The following is an 18,499-nucleotide window of genomic DNA, read 5'->3' on the forward strand; positions in this document are numbered from 1 at the left end:
TCAGTGGGGACCTCTGCAACTGAGCTATCCTTCCAGATTCTCAACCACTGCATGTGGGTGCAGGGCAGCCCTTTTCACATCCCCACTGCTCCTACCAGTCTCAGTGTGGCTTCTTCTGTAAATCCTTGGTTATAAGACTTCTGCTCAGCTAGTCTTCAGATAGTTATTCAGGTTGATTGTTTTGTAATTTAGTTGTAGTTTTGATGTGGTCCTGGGAGAAGCTATGTGTGCGCCTAACTGTGCCATCTTGGATCCCCTCCTAAGGTTTCATATATCTCAAGCATTCTCCTTTTCTTAATGTGAAATTGGACTGCCATAATTATTTTTTCTGAGTGTCCTGTCTCTTTTTGAGACATTTATAACTTGATGCCTTGGACCTGGTTGACAACTCTGATATTGTAGATAGGATTGAACTTTGTGGGAAATAACATGTATTTTTTAATGCTCAAAATGATATTCTGGGCAAGTTTTGTTTTTTTATAGAGTACAGCCAGAATCCTACTGTTTTTCAATTTGTTTAAATGCAGTAGCTTAGACAACATATGTACATGTTCCGTTGAAGATAAAGGGTATCATTATTTTTAGTCTATTACAAAGAAGACCACATTTTCTCTTAAATATCTTGATATAAAGTAATTTGAACACAGTTTCTACATAAATCATTTTCAAGAGATTGGCTGTCAAGTTTTTTTTTTTAAGTGCATACGAACCAATGAGACTTTGCAAATTTTGTTATATTCTAAGCCTGAAATGTGCTTGAAGATGTCAGTTTTTAAACAACACTTTGAGAAGTAGTTAGCTTAAAAGTATAGCAATTCAGAGCACACTGAGAATGATTTTGAAGAGTAAAATCTTCATATACTTGAAAGTTGACAGATCCACTACAATTAGGAGACAATCAGGTAAAACCCCCACTTGTGAACATTTTTTCCCCTAACCAAAGAATAATACTGGCCTATGAAAACCTCCAGAAAATCCTTACTCCTTTCAGCTCCCAAATCTACTGCACAGAAATTCTCCCAATTTTCTTAGGCAGTAATACACAGACACAGAAAAATAGCACTGCAATCTATTGGCCCTCGTCTTAAGGATGAATAAAGCAGGCCATGAAAAATGCCAGGACTGAAATATATTTTCTCTTCAAGCCTGGAGTGCATGTGTGTGCACCAAACATACATGCATGCACAGACTTACCCATTTGTTTGAGTGCACCAGTTAGAAAGGAGAGGGGAAAATGAATTAAAGCTCTCTTCCCAGATCCTACCACCATTTCCAATATGTTGAATCAATTCTAACTACATTACACTGTTGTGAAAAGGCTTGTCAATGTGCCTCACACTTTGACAGGCAGGATGCTGTTATGTGGAAGTTGTGCCCTCTCTACAAAAACCTGGATATTGAAGTGTTGGAGATTTTTGTCCGATGTCCTTTGGTCTTGCTGTTTTCAATGGATTGAGCTTTGTAATCATATACTAGTATATGCATCAGATTAAATTCACAAACGAATGAGTTTAACTTCCTCACTGCTTATTATTTTTGTACCACAATAAAGGTATTTCATGGCTTATTGTCAGTTTTCACATATACTGGAAAGAATTACTGCTCCCCCACCATCTCTGTAAACTCTATCCAGCAACGTTTTTGGAGTAATGTCATTTCCTCCTGGATTCAGACATACCCTTGAGGCCCACATCCCTTATATTTACATTAGAGGCCTGGTGCACGAATTCATGCACCAGTGGGGTCCCTTGGCCTGGCATGCGGGATTGGGCCAAAACTGGCTCTCCAACATCCCCCAAGGGGTCCCAGATTGTGAGAGGGTCCAGGCCAGGCCAAGGGACCCCACTGGTGCATGATCAGGGCCAGAGAGGGTCTGGGAGGGCTCCAGGGCGTGTCCAGCCTGTCTCGCTCAGTCCCGATCAGCGGAACCCCAGCAGCAAGCTAACCTACCAGTTGGAGCATCTGCCCCCTGGTGGTCAGTGCACGTCATAGCAAGCAGTTGAGCAGCCTTAGCATATCATTAGCATATTACACTTAGATTGGTTGAACGGCTGACTGGTGGACCGGACACTTATCATATTAGACTTTTATTATATAGGATTGCAGGAGCAGTGCCCACCATTCTCTTTAGAGAGTGTATATTCTCCAGCCCATCCAGGGGCTGGATGGAAGATGTGAAGTTGCTATTCCCTTTATTGGTCTTGGTACCAAATTATACAACCACACGTATAATGATTGGCACTTTCAAAATGAAGAGAGACAGCATAAATGATACACACTTTGGGTTGGAAGGATTGCGTTCAAACCCATTCTCTGCCACTTCCACGTTTGTGATCCTGGGCTGCTGCTTAATCGCTCAGAGTTTGTTTCCTTGTTGGTCACATGTGAAAAATAAACCTCCTTTCACAGGGTAGTTGGGGAGATTGCGAACTAACACAGGAGATTCCGATTTCATTAGTTTTAATTTGAAATTATAATACTCTTTAATTACATCCATAACTGCCTGTAAGTGGTGCAAAGTGGCAAGAAGAGCTGCTTCACGGGTCGGCAGAGTAAACCGCAACCTCTGATGACTGACGTTAGGGCACGGCTCTCCACTGTGGTTGAATAGCATCCCATTGCCTAGACTGCACCCCAGACCAATTCAGCGAGTGTCTCTGTAGGTGGATCCCAGGCATAAGGATGTTGGAAAGCTCCCCAGGTGATCACAATGTGCAGCCAAGTCTGAGATCTGCTGCTTTAGGGGGGTTTGAAAGTCTCCATTTCTTCCAACTGATGATACCTGGCATTCAACAACCTGTACTTTATTCTTTTTGCTTAAACAAAAAAGGGACTAAAGCATCATGCTAAAAGTATGTCTGCCTTAGGAGGAATTAGGTTATTAAGTTCTCTCCAAAGAGCCTGTGTTAGCAGGTGGGCACAGGGGTGGGAAAGAGAACCGAGGTCTCTAGATGTCTAAGGACAGGAGCAGTTCACACAGGGAAACAAATGGAACGAAGGTAATAGAGAGCCCAGCAATTTCAGGCTACCTGTTGCTTTTGGAAATTAGTCCTGGCAAAAACACCACCAGGGCTGGGTGACTTCCCTGAAGGCTCAGAACTATGACCCTGATTGGTCATGATTCTTAAAAACTTGGTACATCTTCAAAATGTGGAATGGGGGCGGGGGGCTCATTCACTGGTACTCACTAACCAAAATTCAGTTAATTAAATTACTTTGCAAAATTATGTATATAGATATTTTTAAAGAAGCAGTATTTTAAAGATAATAAAACATTCCATATTAAAAACTCTCTGACCCCCTTTCAACAAATGGTCCTCGGAAAGCTAGAAAAAGACACAGGGGACACATGCAAAAGAAGGAAGTTGGACCGTTCACACCACATACAAAAAATAAAATGGATTAGCAACCTAAATGTAAGAGCTCAACTATAAAACTCATAGAAGAATTCTAAAACATGACCTTGGATTTGGCAATGGGTTCTTAGATATGACACTACAAACACAAACAACAGAAGAAAAAATAGGTAACTTAGACTTCATCAAAATAAACATGTTTTGTGAATCAAAGACACTATCAAGAAAGTGAAAAGACAGCCCACAGAATGGAAGAAAATATTTGTAAGTCATGTAACTGATAAGAGTCTAGTTTCCAGAATATATAAAGAGAACTTTTAGAATTGAACAACAAAAGGACAAACAGCCTAGTTTTAAAAGGGACAAAAGATTTGAATAGACATTTCTCCAAAGAAGGTATACAAATGTCCCATAAGCACATTGGAATGATATTCAACATCATGAGTGTAGGGAAGTGCAAATGCAAACCACGAGATAGCACTTCTTACCTATTGTGATGGTCACATTAATTAACAAATAGGAAAATTACAAGTGTTATAAAAAATGTGGGGAAATTGGAATCCTCATAAACTGCGGTAAAGTGGCACAGCCACTATGGAAAGTGATTTGGCAGTTCCTCAAAAGTTACATAGAATTACTGTATGACCCATAAATTCCACTCCTAGGTATATAACCAAGAGAATTGACAACAAGCATTCAAACAAACATTTTCAGAGCAGCATTCTGCATACAAGCCAACAAGTGGGAACAACACAAATGTCCGTCAATTGATGAATAGATAAACACAATGTGGTGTATGTATACAATGGAGTATTACTCATCCAAAATAGGAATGAAGAACTAATACATGTTACAACATGAATGAATCTTGAAAAAATTGTGCTAAGTCAGTGATTTTCAACTTTTTTCATCTCAGGGCACACAGAAACTAATTACTAAAATTCTTTGGCATACCAAAAAATATCTTTCTTTTTTTTTGCCGATCTGACCAAAAAAAAGGTATAATTTTGATTGATTTACCAAAAAAATAATAGTAATTACCAACCCTTTTTGCTCCCAAGTGACTTAAAATAATCAGGTGCCTATACTTGTATATAAGGATTTCTGATACCAAGAATTAACCAATCAGACACAACTTTATTATGCAACTCTATGATATGACCTGTATACAGGGTGGGGGAAAAATCAGCTTACAGTTGTGAGTATTCCAGTTAATAAAGCTATTGTAGTAATTATAACCTGCATATCTTTTTTGCATATGAACAACTATAAACCTACATTTGCCCACCCCTGTATTTACCATTCAAGAGAAGACATTTACACCAGATGGCTATTGTTGTGTTGCTGCTGCTGTTGTTTTATTTATTTGACAATCGAAAGGAAAAGAGGTCAGTGCCCCTGACCAAATCGTCAAGTATTGCATGTTTTAAAAATTCTTGCAGCTAGGCACACCAGTTGAAAATCGCTGTGCTAAGTGAAAGAAGCCAGTCACCAAAGACCACATATTATATGATTCATTTCCTTTACATGTAACATCCAGAACAGGCAAATCCATAGAGACAGAACACAGACGAGTGGTTGCCAGAGGCTGAGAGGAGGAGGGAATGGAGAGTGGCTATGTGGTATCTTTGGGATGCTGAAAATCTTCTAGAATGGTGGTGGTTGTACAACATTGTGAATGTACTAAGAACCACTGATTATACACTTTAAAAATGATTAAAATGGTGAATTTTATGTCATGTGAGTTTTACCTCAATTAAAAAAATATTTCTCTGACCCTATCGCTCATTCTTACACCAATCACTTAGCCATTGCTGGAGAGTCTTGTTCCATCAGTTATCCTTTGTAGTAATTCCACTCTCATCGTATACTTTTTCCCCCTCCAATGTCATGCTTCTGCAGTCATCTACACCTGCCTTCCATTCATCACTCCTCAGGCTTTGGTCCCCAACAGAGCCCAAGGCAACGTGGCAGACATGAAAAGCCTCCATCTGCAGATTTCTCACCGGACTAGGGAAGCTCTGCATTTGCCCCAACAGAAGCTCAGGTGCCTCTTGCTTACCCAGGGGGCCTTTCTGAAATTAGAAATGGGTTTCCAGTGTGGTCCCGCCACGCAGCTGGACTCATCCACCACAGCATCGCCAGGGAATGTTAACGTTGGGAACAGGTGGGAGAACTCTCCTAGCATTTCCCGGCAGGCACAGGGGATTCCTGCACACTCAGTAGAGTGGAAGTCACACGTACAAAAATGTAAATTTGTGTGAGATGTAAGGCTGCTACTCGCAGAGCTTAAGTGCTTTTAATTCTGGGTAATAGATAGTGCTGATGGCTTTGGAGATTGATCTCTGAGCCGACCGAGGGCTCCAAAAGTAGAAGGAAGCTGCTACATTCATCATTGTCTTAATTTTCTTTTTTTTTCTTCTTTTTTTCTGCAGGGGTCAGCAGAAATCAGATTTTTTTTTCCTTTTTAGATCAGTGTTAGTGTGATTATGATGATCCTGAAAGACCTGTATGGGGAGAATGCTGCAGTCTGAATTAAAAATAGCACTTTATGTCCTCCCACACGCAGCACTTGAGGGTTCTGAATGCCTTTTATAAATGCAGACTTTCTGCCTGGCTACATAAAAGAACCTGTCACTTCATTTCCATAACGAAGTCATTCCCAGGAGAATTCCATTGTTTTAGCAATAGAATTTTTGTAAAAGGCCTCTTATTTTGCCTGAAAAAAGGTAACAAAAATGAACTTTTGAGAGCTTATTCGACAAAACAATTAAGGAGCTAGAAATTTTCTTCTTTCTTGATATATTGGGAGTTGTAAGTGTGAGAATCTTCTGCGCCTTGATATTAGGATAAACCCCCTAAACCTGGCAGGTGCAGGGGGAGGGGAGAACACCTGTTATTCTTTCTTCTGATAGAAATGGGGGTAGGCCTTTCCCTGAGAACGTGCAACTAGAGCCTGGTGATAAACGAGTGGTGCTCATTCTAAAGAGTTCTAAATATTTATTTTGAAAGAGATGTAGGAAACTTTTGGAATGCTCAGTCTGTAAATAAATTCCATAGGATTTTTAATGAAACATGATCAAACCATCAAGTATTTTAAATATTGGGACTGTATCTTGCTGCGGTCCTTTACTCAGAAAATTCTAGTTGATACTCCCCTTTACTTGAGTTTACAAGATTGTAGCAAGTGGAGTGGTGTTTCCTTACACGCGGTTACTTGTGACTGGCTCAAGTAGGCATACGTGCATGTGCTTGTTTTCAGCACCCACTCCGTCTCTCCACCCTCCCCACCCCACCCCACCCCCATCCACACAATGATCTTTGTTCCAAATAGGATACCAACCCTTCCACTCCACATTCATAGAACAAGAATCATTGCATTTCTTGGTACTTCCCCAGCACCAAGTAACCCACATCAAAGTATACCTGTCTTTGGTGTTTCAACAGGTAATCCTTGGACTTAATGCCAAGTGGCATTTCTGTTACATGCTGTTCACAGCCGAGACCATTGGAATCTCAGTTTTAAGCTAGAATAGTTTCATTAAGCCTCCTCCCGAAGGAGAGAAGTTTTCAATAGTGCCTTTGTCTTGCAATATTCTTTTTTTCTGACTCCCTCAGAAAGCTGTAATATTTAAACAAGGAGGCAGCTGCCTGGATTAGTATCAAAAAAGAGGTTAAAATATAGAGTTGTTACATATTTTTGGCTTTTAATTTAATAAAAAGAAGACACACGAGCTTGAGTAATGATACTATAACTTACAAAGTATGATTAGAGAGAGGTCCTGTTGTAGCTACACTTTTACATAGTTATATTTATTTTCTTTTTTTAGACATTCTCTTTTTAATATATATTTTTATTGATTTCAGAGAAGGAAGAGGGAGATAGAAACATCAAGGAGGACAGGGGATCGTTGATCAGCTGCCTCCTGCACATCCCCTACTGGGGATCGAGCCAGCAACCTGGGCATGTGCCCTGAGTGGGAAACGAACCATGACTTCCTGGTTCATAGATCGATGCTCAATCACTGAGCCACACCTGTTGGGCCATAGTTATATTTCATTAAGTGAAAAAAGTACTGAGGCTTTGGTAGGTTGCTTCCAGAGTTCTGGATACCATTGGTGATTTCTCTTACTTGTGTTTATCCAAAAGGATGGTCTGGGGGTGGGGGAATACTATCTGGTCTTTTTTTACTTTGACTCATCTTTTGGTAATTTGTGAAGTGAGGCCAAAAAAAATACTTGAGAATACTATCATATGACTCCTAATATGATGGCAACACAGAGAATGAGAGGAAAATATTTAAGTTTCTTAGGATTTCTACTAATTTTACTTTTTAAAGGAGAGCAAATAGAGCAGAAACGGAAGGAAATTTAAAGTCAGGAGACTCCTCACAGTGGCTCCTCTGGGACCGTAACAGCTCATGATGAACAAATGCTTTATAACAATGAACCCACGAAGCACAGGCGGTCCTTCCCCTTCCTTCCAGGGACTTGAACACCCGAAGGAGCCACTGCGCTTCTGGAGCAGCGTGCACAAACCCCCCCCCCCCCCCGCCACCCCCTCAGGGAGGAGGTGTGTGAAGACTCAGCTGCCTGATGGCCGTAAACCTGGGCACGTGTGGTGTCCAGGGTCTTGATCCACATTCCTGTTAGGCTTCAGCAACCCATGTGGGATCAGGGTATTAAACAAATAAGGCCAGGAAAGAATTGTCAATAAGAAACACCTGTAAAAATCTTAATTTCCTGAAGATGTCGTTCTCCGGCTGTTGAGTACAGATAAGGTATTTCTTAATGTGGATTTTCATCTTATTCCTGAGATGCAGACATGCTTTTCCCTGGATGCATAATTACATTGCTTGGCAAACTTCGCTTTCTACCAGTAAGGAGATGGAAGCTGCATACAAGTATAGACACCTGCCGAGTCTAAATATGTGTGGATAAAGCCTTGCCTTTATGTGATAAGCTGTGCTAATCATAGGAATAGTGGCATGGATCAACAGGAATTACAGTTTTTAAAAAGTTTGATCATAGTATTTTTGAGCATATTTTTCTCTTTGATTATGTGTTCTTTAGGCAGATACTAATTTTAAGTTTTCTTTGTTTTGTTTTATTTTTTTATCATTACTTATCTCTTTTATCTAAACACAATCCAGCTAATAGCAGTAGAAAATGTTCCCAATGCATGCTTGGTACCCAAGGATTGCCAGTTTGGAAGAATATTTTACAATGGCTAAAGCACACAAATCATTGAGTGTTGATTGACCAGAGATTGCATGATAGGGATGTGTAAATTGTATTTTTCAGAATACCTTAGGTTTGGGCTTCATCTCACCCTTCACCTCCCTCCGGTTCTCCTGGAAATCCGACTAAGTGCTCCTACTCTCAGGAAAGTTCTGCGTTGCCCTCGCCTTCCCTGTGGCAGGAAGGGGCACTTCGGTTTCCATGACTGACGTACAGGCTCCTTTGTGAGCCGGGCTGGGTCGGGCTCTGCACCCTGCAGAGCTGAGCTGCTCGTCCAGAGGAAGCATTTGTGAACTGCCAATCCCAGGAGCCCTGGCTGCTTCTCCTCAGGAAGAAAATACAGAGTCAGTATTTAGTCTTGGGTTGGAAAAACAGGCTCTTGCAGAGTATTTCATTGATTGACTGAGCAGTTTCCATCTTGGCTTATGTAATGGTTTTTCTTAATGTAATCATGTATCTTAAGGAAAAGGAATAAAAACTGTAGGAACTCACATACTCACAAAAGTATTTCTGATTAAGTTGTATGTAGCATAGGAGGATGGAAGAAAGAAGATGGGAAAAGTAGGACTTGAACAGGTGTTGGTAGGTATGGCCTGAATTTTAACATGTGTAAGAGAAATGTGTGCTTTCAGAGATGAAGAGAGAAGTGGGGTTTGGCTGGTACAACATGCATGAGGGGAGAAGTAGGAGATGAGGTTGGAAAAGCATGTTGGGGCCAGATTGTGAAGGTCTTAAACATCAGATTTTAGATTTGCAGCGAGCTGTAGGAACCAGCACCACGGTATGGCATGGGGAATTTGAATTATATAATCTGCTTTAGGAAGTCTGGTCCAGGAAAGATGACTCAGATGGTTTGGAGGGAGAATAGTGAAGGCGAGGAGACCAATGAGCAGGCTGCTGTGCGAGGAGTAGATCTGACCCAGCATGGCAGTGTGGGAATAGAGTGCAGGCTTGTGAGGACTTGACAACTGATGGATGTGGGGGGAAGAGAAGAAGACAATGACGCCTTTAGCACGGATTAGAAATAAAAGAGGAGGACTGGTTTTAGGGGAAACATATGAGAAATTTTGAAATAGACATATTTATTTTTATACTGCATATCTCCAGCAGCTTGTGAGGGGATATGACGGGCCCAGGATACAGATTAAGAACTATATGCAGTAAAAGGAAATTGTCATAGAAAGAAAAGAGGGAGCACTGAGCATGGAACCTTGGGGAATACATACCCTTGGGTTAGAGGAAGAACAGGAGGGGACGAAAGTCGAGGAACTAGCAGCAAAGTGATGTAAGGAACCCCACAATAGTACCATCTCCGAGAAACCAGGAGTACTAGGATATTTTGGTGCAAGAGACAAAACTCAAAGTGATTTAAGCAAACAAAAAACCCCCCAAAAAACCCGAATTCATTGTATCCTATATGTATTAGTTTTCTATTGTTGCAGAACCTATTACCATAAACTTAGTCACTTAAAACAATATCTATGTTATTCTCACAGTTTCTGCGGGTCAGAAGTCTAGCCACAGCTTAGCTGGATTCTCCACTCAGGGTTTCATAACACTGAAATCAAAGTGCTGGCCGGACTGCATTCTCCTCGGGGGCTCACGGTTGTCTTTTGAGCTCACATGTTCATTGGCAGAATTTATTTCCTTGTGATTGTAGGACTGAGGCTCCTGTTCTGTTGCTGACTGTGGGCTAGGCACCACTCTCAGCTCCTGCTCTCTCCGGGTCCTCGCCACATCGTGTTGCTCCCTCCCCCTACAGCCCTCTCCTGCTTTGAGTCTGAGTCCTGGAAAAACCTGCCTCCCTGAAGGCTCACCTGATTAGTCGCTAAACCCACCCTGGGTAATCTTTCTATTTTAAGGTCGATCGATTTAGGAGCTTAATTTCATCTGCAAAATCCCTTCATAGCAGCAAACAACCAGATTCGTGTTGGATTGAATAACTAGGAGGTGTGTGTGCCCTAGACGGCAGGGCAGTTCGGGGGCCACGTTAGCGTTTGCCAGGGATAAATCTAACTTTTGGCATGGCTGGGTCCACGGGACCTCACTGTTGTCAGGACCCAGTCCTTCTGTCTTTCAGCTTTGCTCCCTGCTGAGGAGCTTCCTTGTCATGTGGGCTTTCCTCACCAGGTGGTAAGAGCAGCTCTTTGTAGACTTTGCTTCCCTGGCCTCGCTAGGACAGGTGCCTTATTTCCTCAGATCAGCCAGTCTGAGGGGCTTTGATTGGCATGGCACTGGTCACCTGCCTACCCCTAAGACAGTCATCATTGGCCAGAGGGATGTGTAGTAGGTCTGATTCTCTAGACCTACTGTGTTAGATATTGTAAAAGAAGCCAGGTAGAAAAGAGCCACTGCATTTAGAAGGCAGGAAGCCATCTGAAACAAAGAGAAGGTTTATTTAAAGAACAAGAGGGGTGGAAGTCAAACTCCAGGAGTTTAAGATGTGCCTGGGACAATACCAACACTGAGTTTATACTACACGTTAACATGTTTGTTGGTGAACAGGAGAAAGGTGACAGCCATCTGGAAATGTACCAGGATATAGGGAAGGTCTTTCAGGAATAGCAATGGCTGATACCTTTGCAAGGAGTTTCCAGTAAAGGAAAAAGATGGACGGAGAGACAGAGGGCTGAATTGACCCTGACAGGACCTGAAGCCAGTAGGAAGAGAACAGACTACGACTCAAGGCTGAACGCCACCAAAAGTTTTCCCAGATTATAAAGTGTGTGAGCCTTTTTTGTTTTTGGCCATCTGTCACCTCTTTGGAAGAGACAGATAAGAGTCCTTCTAATGTAGCCCTCCGGAGAGAGTCATTACATATCCTCAGAAGATCCTTAGCCGCTGTCTAATCCACAAAGGCTTGCCCTTAGAGCAGGGTTCTCTGGACCAGCAGCATCAGCATCACCTGGGAACTGGTTAGAAACCCCACACCTACTGAATCAGACATCCTGGGCATGGGACCCAGCAACCTGGTTGAACAAGACCTCCAGGATTTTCTGATGGTGGTTCGGGTTTGAGAAGCTCTTCATACATCTCCCCTCCACAGACAAGGGTTTCCTTCATAATGGCCTTTGAAAAACTGTGAGGATCAAAGATATAGGTTCCTAGTGACCTGGGGTGCGGTGTGGGTTGTAAATCTTGAAAGGAGATGGCAACTGTTCAAAAGCCACCTGCAACTAAAAATACAATGGGCCAGAAGAACAGAGGAGCGAGAGCTGAGTTATAACTTAATTGTTCTCCAGTGTATGGAGGGCTTTCATTTGGATGGTAAGCATCGTAGGAGCTCCAGGTCCCTGGAGGACAGAGAAAACTGAGAAGCGCTTCAATTATAGCTAGAGAGCAGTGGTTCCTTTGGAGTACAGCTTAAGCCGTAGAACAGGTTTTGGAAATGGATCATTTAATTTAAATTCAGGCTCTTCTCATAGACACTCTGAGGAGGCTGCAAAAGAAGGGCATGGCAAGGTTTCTTTCACCAAGGAGCTTAAAAGCTTTTCAAGCCTTCAAGACTTAAATAAATCCAGTGGAACATAAACAGACAATACAACTGAACGCGGAGTTGAAAAGGACTTGGGTTAAAATGTGTGATGGAGACTGTAAGTGCTGTGGGCAGTCAGGGGAAGGAGAAATTGGCACGGTGTCATTTTCTCCTCTCGACGGGAAGAAGCTGTCAGCCAGGCAGGATTTCCAGGGCTGGTGGGGGCTGCTGGACACCTCAGGTTCAAGAAGTCCTTTTCCTTGCCCTCCCCTGTCTTCCCAAGTTTCCTAGTTTGTCAAAGCTACTGAGTCAAAGCGAGGGTTTGTATTTCAAGACCGAACGTGGAGTGTTTTATTATTTTTGGTTTTATGACAAACTTGTCGGAGAAATTACATTTTATCCTGGGTGTCTTAAATGAAAAGAGATGCAGGTAAAAAGTCTGGCTTATTCATTTCAAATAGATTTTCAAACTGACTCCATTCACGGGGAGAGCATGAATAAGCCTGCCTGAGGAAGCCTTTGCTTCGTAGGATGAGGAAAGCAAATAACTGATTTTCCTTAGTGGAAGAATTAAATTGTACCAGATCTGGGACATAGGGAACAATTTTATTTCTTTGCAAAGTATTACTCACGTGGGTAAGTAAACAGGTAACCAAGCCGCAAACCAAGACAGGAGGTTTCTAAGACACTCCTTTTAAAAAAATGAATTTTGATTTTTTTTCAATTACAGTTGACATATTATATTAGGTAGGTGGATATACATGTCATTTAAGGTCATGAGAGAAATAAAAAAAAAATGTTAATCTAGAGGAAGCCAGCAAATTTGAAACCTAATGCAAAGTACTAAGAAGATTTTTTTTTTCAGACATTTACATGTGATGTGATCTGTTTTTAGCTCTTTTTGGAGAGGGTTTTGTTAACTCCAGCTGTGGCATGCAGGTGTTAGCAGAGAGCTTCTTTTCCTTGTGATGATGGGGTGAGTGAGATGCATTAGGAGGCCAGAGTGGACCTCTGCTGTCACATCAGATTTAATACCTGCACTTATGGGGTTCCTCTCCAGGAAACCACTAAGTGTGCACTGCTCTGATGGACCTGGCAGTCAAAGAAGAATCAGCTTTAAAAAAAAAAAAAATTGAAATACAATTGACATGTAACATGATGTTAGTTTCCGGTGTACAACAATGATTCGATATATCTATATATTGCAAAGCAGTCACCACAATAACTCTAGCTAATAACATAAAGTCTATTGCTCAATTCTTGATTTAAATCAAGGAGACCCAGTTGAAATGGCCAGAAACACACACACAAGAGGATGTAGAACTCAGTTGTTCATCTCTGGATGACATCCCCTAAGGACAGGCTGTTTCCTCTCTCGGGAAACCCCATGCCTGGCTAACTTCGCCTCATCTTTCACTACTCTGCTTAAATGTTACTTTTGTGAGAAAAGCCTTCTGAGCCCCTCCTTCCAAATGAGGTACCTACTCCATTATGAATGCAAACGACAGTGCTTATTTTTCGTTCGCAATACCTGTTCAGTGTTCACATCTTATACATAAACTAAAAAGAGTGTGCCAGGATTCTTTCATGCCGTCCCTGTGAGGCAAGGAGCTCCTCGACGGCATGGTTCTTGTCTGATTTGCTCACCACTGAAAATATAGAACCTGGTGGGGATGCTAAGCACCAAGTAAAAATTTGGCATGAATGAGTTAATTAATAAGCAAGCACTTTGTGAGCTGTGTTCACTAGGAAAGCATGGTTAATTATATCGGCAGCAGACACCTCCTTTCTCTCTTCTGTCCTAATTTCTCTCCAATTTTTAGTTCTTTATTTTGAGGTAGAATTTGTCAGTGTTTTACCAATTCCACATCTGAGATTTGACATCACTCATTGTTGTCTTATTTTTTGAGATAAGGGACCACTTTTCTCTCTCAAAAATGTTACACCCACCGTGCTAATGCTGCAACTGCCGCCTTTACTCAGCCTGTGCTCATGGCTTTGAAAGGCCCTGGGGGGGGGGGGGTGATTTATTTGGGAAGCAAACAGGATCCCAGCGCAGCACTTAGAATCTGTTTCCTGCCGTCCCCAACACCACTCGTGTGTGTTCCTTTACCTCAAGTATGTTCCTCAAGGATTCCCAAGTCAAAATAACTTGATCATATTGGCCCAGGAAAGGCTGTTTCTGGCTCTGTCTTCAAGAAGGGAAAAATTTTAAAAATCCAGGTGTGGAAAATATTAAAGATCAAAATATGAATAGGTCTTTTCTTTAAAAGCAACAAACACAAATGACCCAGTCCTTCCCCCGCAGGTCCTCTGTGCACCACAACTGTGTCTAAGTGTTATCCTTGGTGGGCGGAAATGGCAGACGGCCAAGTGGAAAATTTCACGGCCCCGCAAACCTCCAGCGCACTAAACACTGCACACCAGCCACCCAAGGGAGTCCTGTGGCTGGGCCAGGTCATGATGCGCCTGCACAGCCTCTCACCACCTTCCTTCCACTCCCCCTTCCTCTTCCCTTCCTGCCCCGGGCCCTCAGTTTCTTTCTCCCTGAGATTCCAGACCTCTGTTTCCCTCACCCCCTCCCTGGAAGGAGGAATCAGCCTGGTGGCCCTTGCCGAGGTTTGGAAGTTTGAAGGCCCCAGGGACTGCCAGCTGTTGGTGGCTGGCCAAGGCTGGCTTTTATATTCTGGCTCAGAGCTCCGCAACAGGCTTATGACCACTGACAATGCTTTGTGTTGACATAGTGCCTTTCTTCTCAGGAACTGTGAGTGCTTTGCAAGAGTGATCTTATTGATTTTCCCAACCACCCAGTGAGGTATGAAAATGGCAAGAGGTCCCAGCTCCCCGCTTTCTGCAGAGAGTAAAACCAAGGGTTTATTTTGAGGCTGTGTTGCAAGTTTGCATCTCAGCTGGCATTGCCTCTGAAGTCTCCCAGAGCTGGCTTCAACTTCATGGGGGGGCGGGGAGGAGCAGGGCGAAAGGTTGGCCATGGTATGCTGCTGTGTCTCCTGGGGCAAGAGCAAAACTATTGAATTTCTTTTTCACAAAAAGGTAGTGGAGAATGGTCTTTGGCGAATGATCAATTCGTCTAATAGATTGTGAACTTCACTTGTTGAGATAAAGAATGACTTGATGGTGCATTGACCTTTTCTTTCTCTTTTCTATTCCCATGCTAGGTTTTCCTCACGTCTCTGTGAAAGAGGAAAGAACACGCCTGAGCCCAGGAGCACTCCAGCTTCTCGTGGGAAGTCTCCATGGTGAAGGAAGGCTGGGGCTCCCGGTGAACCGCGCACAGTGAATGTTGTAAGTTAACAGGAGCAGCATCTGCAGCGGCTTGCCTTGCAAGGAGTCGTGAATCATTGGATGTGGCTGAGTCAGGCTGATGAAGGAAGGGGTGTTCAAGTTAGTGCTAGGTGATCATCCAATTATTTTTTTTTTTTTTTTTTAGGGGAGAGGTTCTGTTCTCATTTGCTGCAATCTTGCCTTTCTCTCAGCTTCTATGGAGCACTTCTCACTTTCTCCTTCTGGAAGAAAGAGTGGGATACAGTGATTCTTTCATTGTAGGAATGCCCTTGCTCCTGGTGCAGTTCAGTGGTATCAAGTTTAAACAGCCTCACAGTTCTTTTAGGTTGGATGGGTAGGGTTCACGTTCTCTGGGCTAAGAATTAGCCACCGGGATTGCCAGCAGCAGTGATTTTTATTGGTGTGGTGTTGGATTGGAATGAATCTTTTTTTGGGTTTTCAAAAATCTGAGGTATGCAAGTATAGTCAGTTGTTTTAGGTGCTTCTCTTACTGAAACTTGGCTGGTTGACTGGTTTTTATGGGGCTGCTTGGTTGGGACTTTGAGATTAGTCAGGTAGGTCCTGCAGGTCAGCTGCTGGTCGCCTTACGTGAGGCATTGGAGGACCAAGTAATTGAAGAAACAGTACCCGGTGGCTTCAAAGGGCTTACCCGCCAAGACACGTAGGGGTTGGGCCAGCTCTGCTTTCTGGAGATTTCACCTCAGCGCTAGACCGTGTCCCCAAAAGAAGTTAAGAAGAGGGTTTTTTTTTTTAATATATATTTTTATAGATTTCAGAGAGGAAAGGAGAGGGAGAGAGAGATAGAAACATCAATGATGAGAGAGAATCATTGATCAGCTGCCTCATGCACACCCCACACTGGAGATTGAGCCCACAACCTGGGCAAGTGCTCTGACCAGGAATCGAACCATGACCTCCTGGTTCATAGGTCGACGCTCAAGCACTGAGCCATGCCAGCTGGTCAGTTTAGAAGAGTTTTGACCAGGAAAGAATACGGCGACAGGAAGCCCAGGATGGCCTAAGACAGTGGTCGGCAAACTCATAGTCAACAGAGCGGCAAACTGTGGCTCGCGAGCCGCAGTTTGCCGACCACTGGCCTAGGAACATACCACCTTTAAAATTTAGAAAGTGAGAAGCCAGCTTTGACTAAGGTCTTATACAAATGTCTATAAATATATACATACTTAATGCAATATATACTTAATGTATGTATACACACACTTAATATATACTACATGTTTGTATATGTATTATGTATACGTAAATACATATACTTGTTTTTATGTGTGTACACAACATATGTGTAAATGGGTATATACATACATAAATAACTTTATATAGTTAAGTTTTCAGCTTAATAACACAGTCAGGAAACTTTTCTAGGTGCCTATTACCTATATTTTTTTCCAGTTTCATAAAATATTTTGAAAAGCAAGGTTTAGTAATGTGAGGGCATATATCAAGGAGAAAAAGCTTTAACGTTGAAGAGAAAAATTTCTACTGAATTTTTTTATTTCATGGTTTTCTAAATATTTTTATTAAAGTATGCATATTTAACCATATAAATGGCTTAAATAGTGAATTAAAGTAAGTTTATTACATTGGAAATCTCCTAGTGCGTCATAGTGAACAGGCTAAGAGCGATGCTGGTGTTTTAATGTGCTTCCATTTCGTATGTATGAGCACCTTGGTTCTAGGAGAAAGTACACAACTCCTGGAATCGATTGATCTGAATTCTGTTCCCCATCCTATTGTCAAGGACAGCTAAGTTCGCAGCCTTGGGCCCCATGGAGTGGTATTCTGTGAGTTTGTAACTTGCTCCAGGCTACTGCTTATGGATCAGTTGGCATCTTGGTTGGGGCCCACGTAAGGGGCAGAGCGTTGTATGAGGCACTTTAATACTTAATCAAAAGTATCTCTTACTGTGAAAGTGTCCTTTACTATATGGACTAATTTGGGGCCTTGTGAGATCTGGGAGCTGCAATATTAGTGTTTTTTACTGGAAATTGTTTTCTCAATCAGGTAGCTATTAGAATGTACTTCCGGAAATGGTTTTAAAGCATTTTCATCGTAGGAAATAAGTGTCTTCTGAAAAAGTGGTTTAGGTTTCCGATTACCTTGTAATGAGCACTGCAGTTACTATAATCAATCTAACCTTTTTTTTTTTTTTTAATCTTGTGGGTTTTTGTTTAAATCATTGCTTTGAACTGCTCATGTGATACCATGTCAAGCCTCAAAGAGTAAGTGAGGTTTTCAAAGACGTCCTGAACATAAACTTTCAGGTAGTCAATGATTTGACACAATTTTAATGCACTGCTGTTCTTAAAATGTTGAGCACAGCCTTATGGTGAAGGAAAAGAATTATTATTTCTGTCTTCACCATGATACCCTTTCCACCACGCCCTCCCAGGTCCACCGGGCAGTCCAAAGGTGTTCACTAGACTGCTTTCTAAGAATATAGTTGTAGTCAATTACATTTATGAAACACACCCATTGGTCTGTTTGAAAATTAAATATGAGCCACTTTTGAAATTAACTTTTTAAAAACTGTCCACCTTCATACTCAAACATTTACTTACTTTGTAAGCAAGGAGGTGGTGATCGATATTTCTTTCCTGAGCATCCCTGCTTCCTTAAATAGGACTTCTCAAGTTACCTTTTCAAAGTAGCCCACCCTGACCTGTATAAAACAGCACCCACCCCATCTCTATTCTCTAGCCTATCTTATTTTTTAAACACCTTACATATTATATATTTACTAGAGGCCCGGTGCATGAAATTCATGCACGGTTAGGGTCCCTAGGACTGGCCGGTGATCAGGGCTGATCTGTGGGGTGACTGGCCAGGAGATCGGCTCGCCAGCCCACCCCGCCCCCGCTGCTGCCACTGGTCACCTCCCTCTGCAAGGCAATCGGCGGGGCAATTGGGGGGCCCCTGCTGGCACCCGCCATGGCTGGCCTGGGGCCTGCAGGCTGGGGGCAGCTCCTGTGTTGAGTGTCTGCCCCCTGGTGGTCAGTGTGCATCATAGCGACCGGTCATTCTACTCGTCATTCCGCCGTTCAGTCGATTTGCATATTAGGCTTTTATTATATAGGATTTTTAATCGTCCATTTCTGTAACTAGA

The 18,499-nt window shown here is 42.4% G+C and overlaps 1 protein-coding gene across 3 annotated transcripts in view; it reads left to right on the plus strand.

The window, feature by feature from the left end:
- The window catches only part of ATXN1 (ataxin 1), a 408,090-nt gene that overhangs the window by 251,898 nt on the left and 137,693 nt on the right, over positions 1–18,499 (plus strand). For all 3 annotated transcript variants that reach the window (XM_054721445.1, XM_054721446.1, XM_028152384.2), the window contains one exon: positions 15,249–15,375. The gene's annotated coding sequence lies outside the window, so the exon portion shown is untranslated. The remainder of the gene's footprint in view (positions 1–15,248; positions 15,376–18,499) is intronic.

The sequence above is a fragment of the Eptesicus fuscus genome, chromosome 9 (assembly GCF_027574615.1).
Source record: "Eptesicus fuscus isolate TK198812 chromosome 9, DD_ASM_mEF_20220401, whole genome shotgun sequence".
Lineage (NCBI taxonomy): Eukaryota > Metazoa > Chordata > Mammalia > Chiroptera > Vespertilionidae > Eptesicus > Eptesicus fuscus.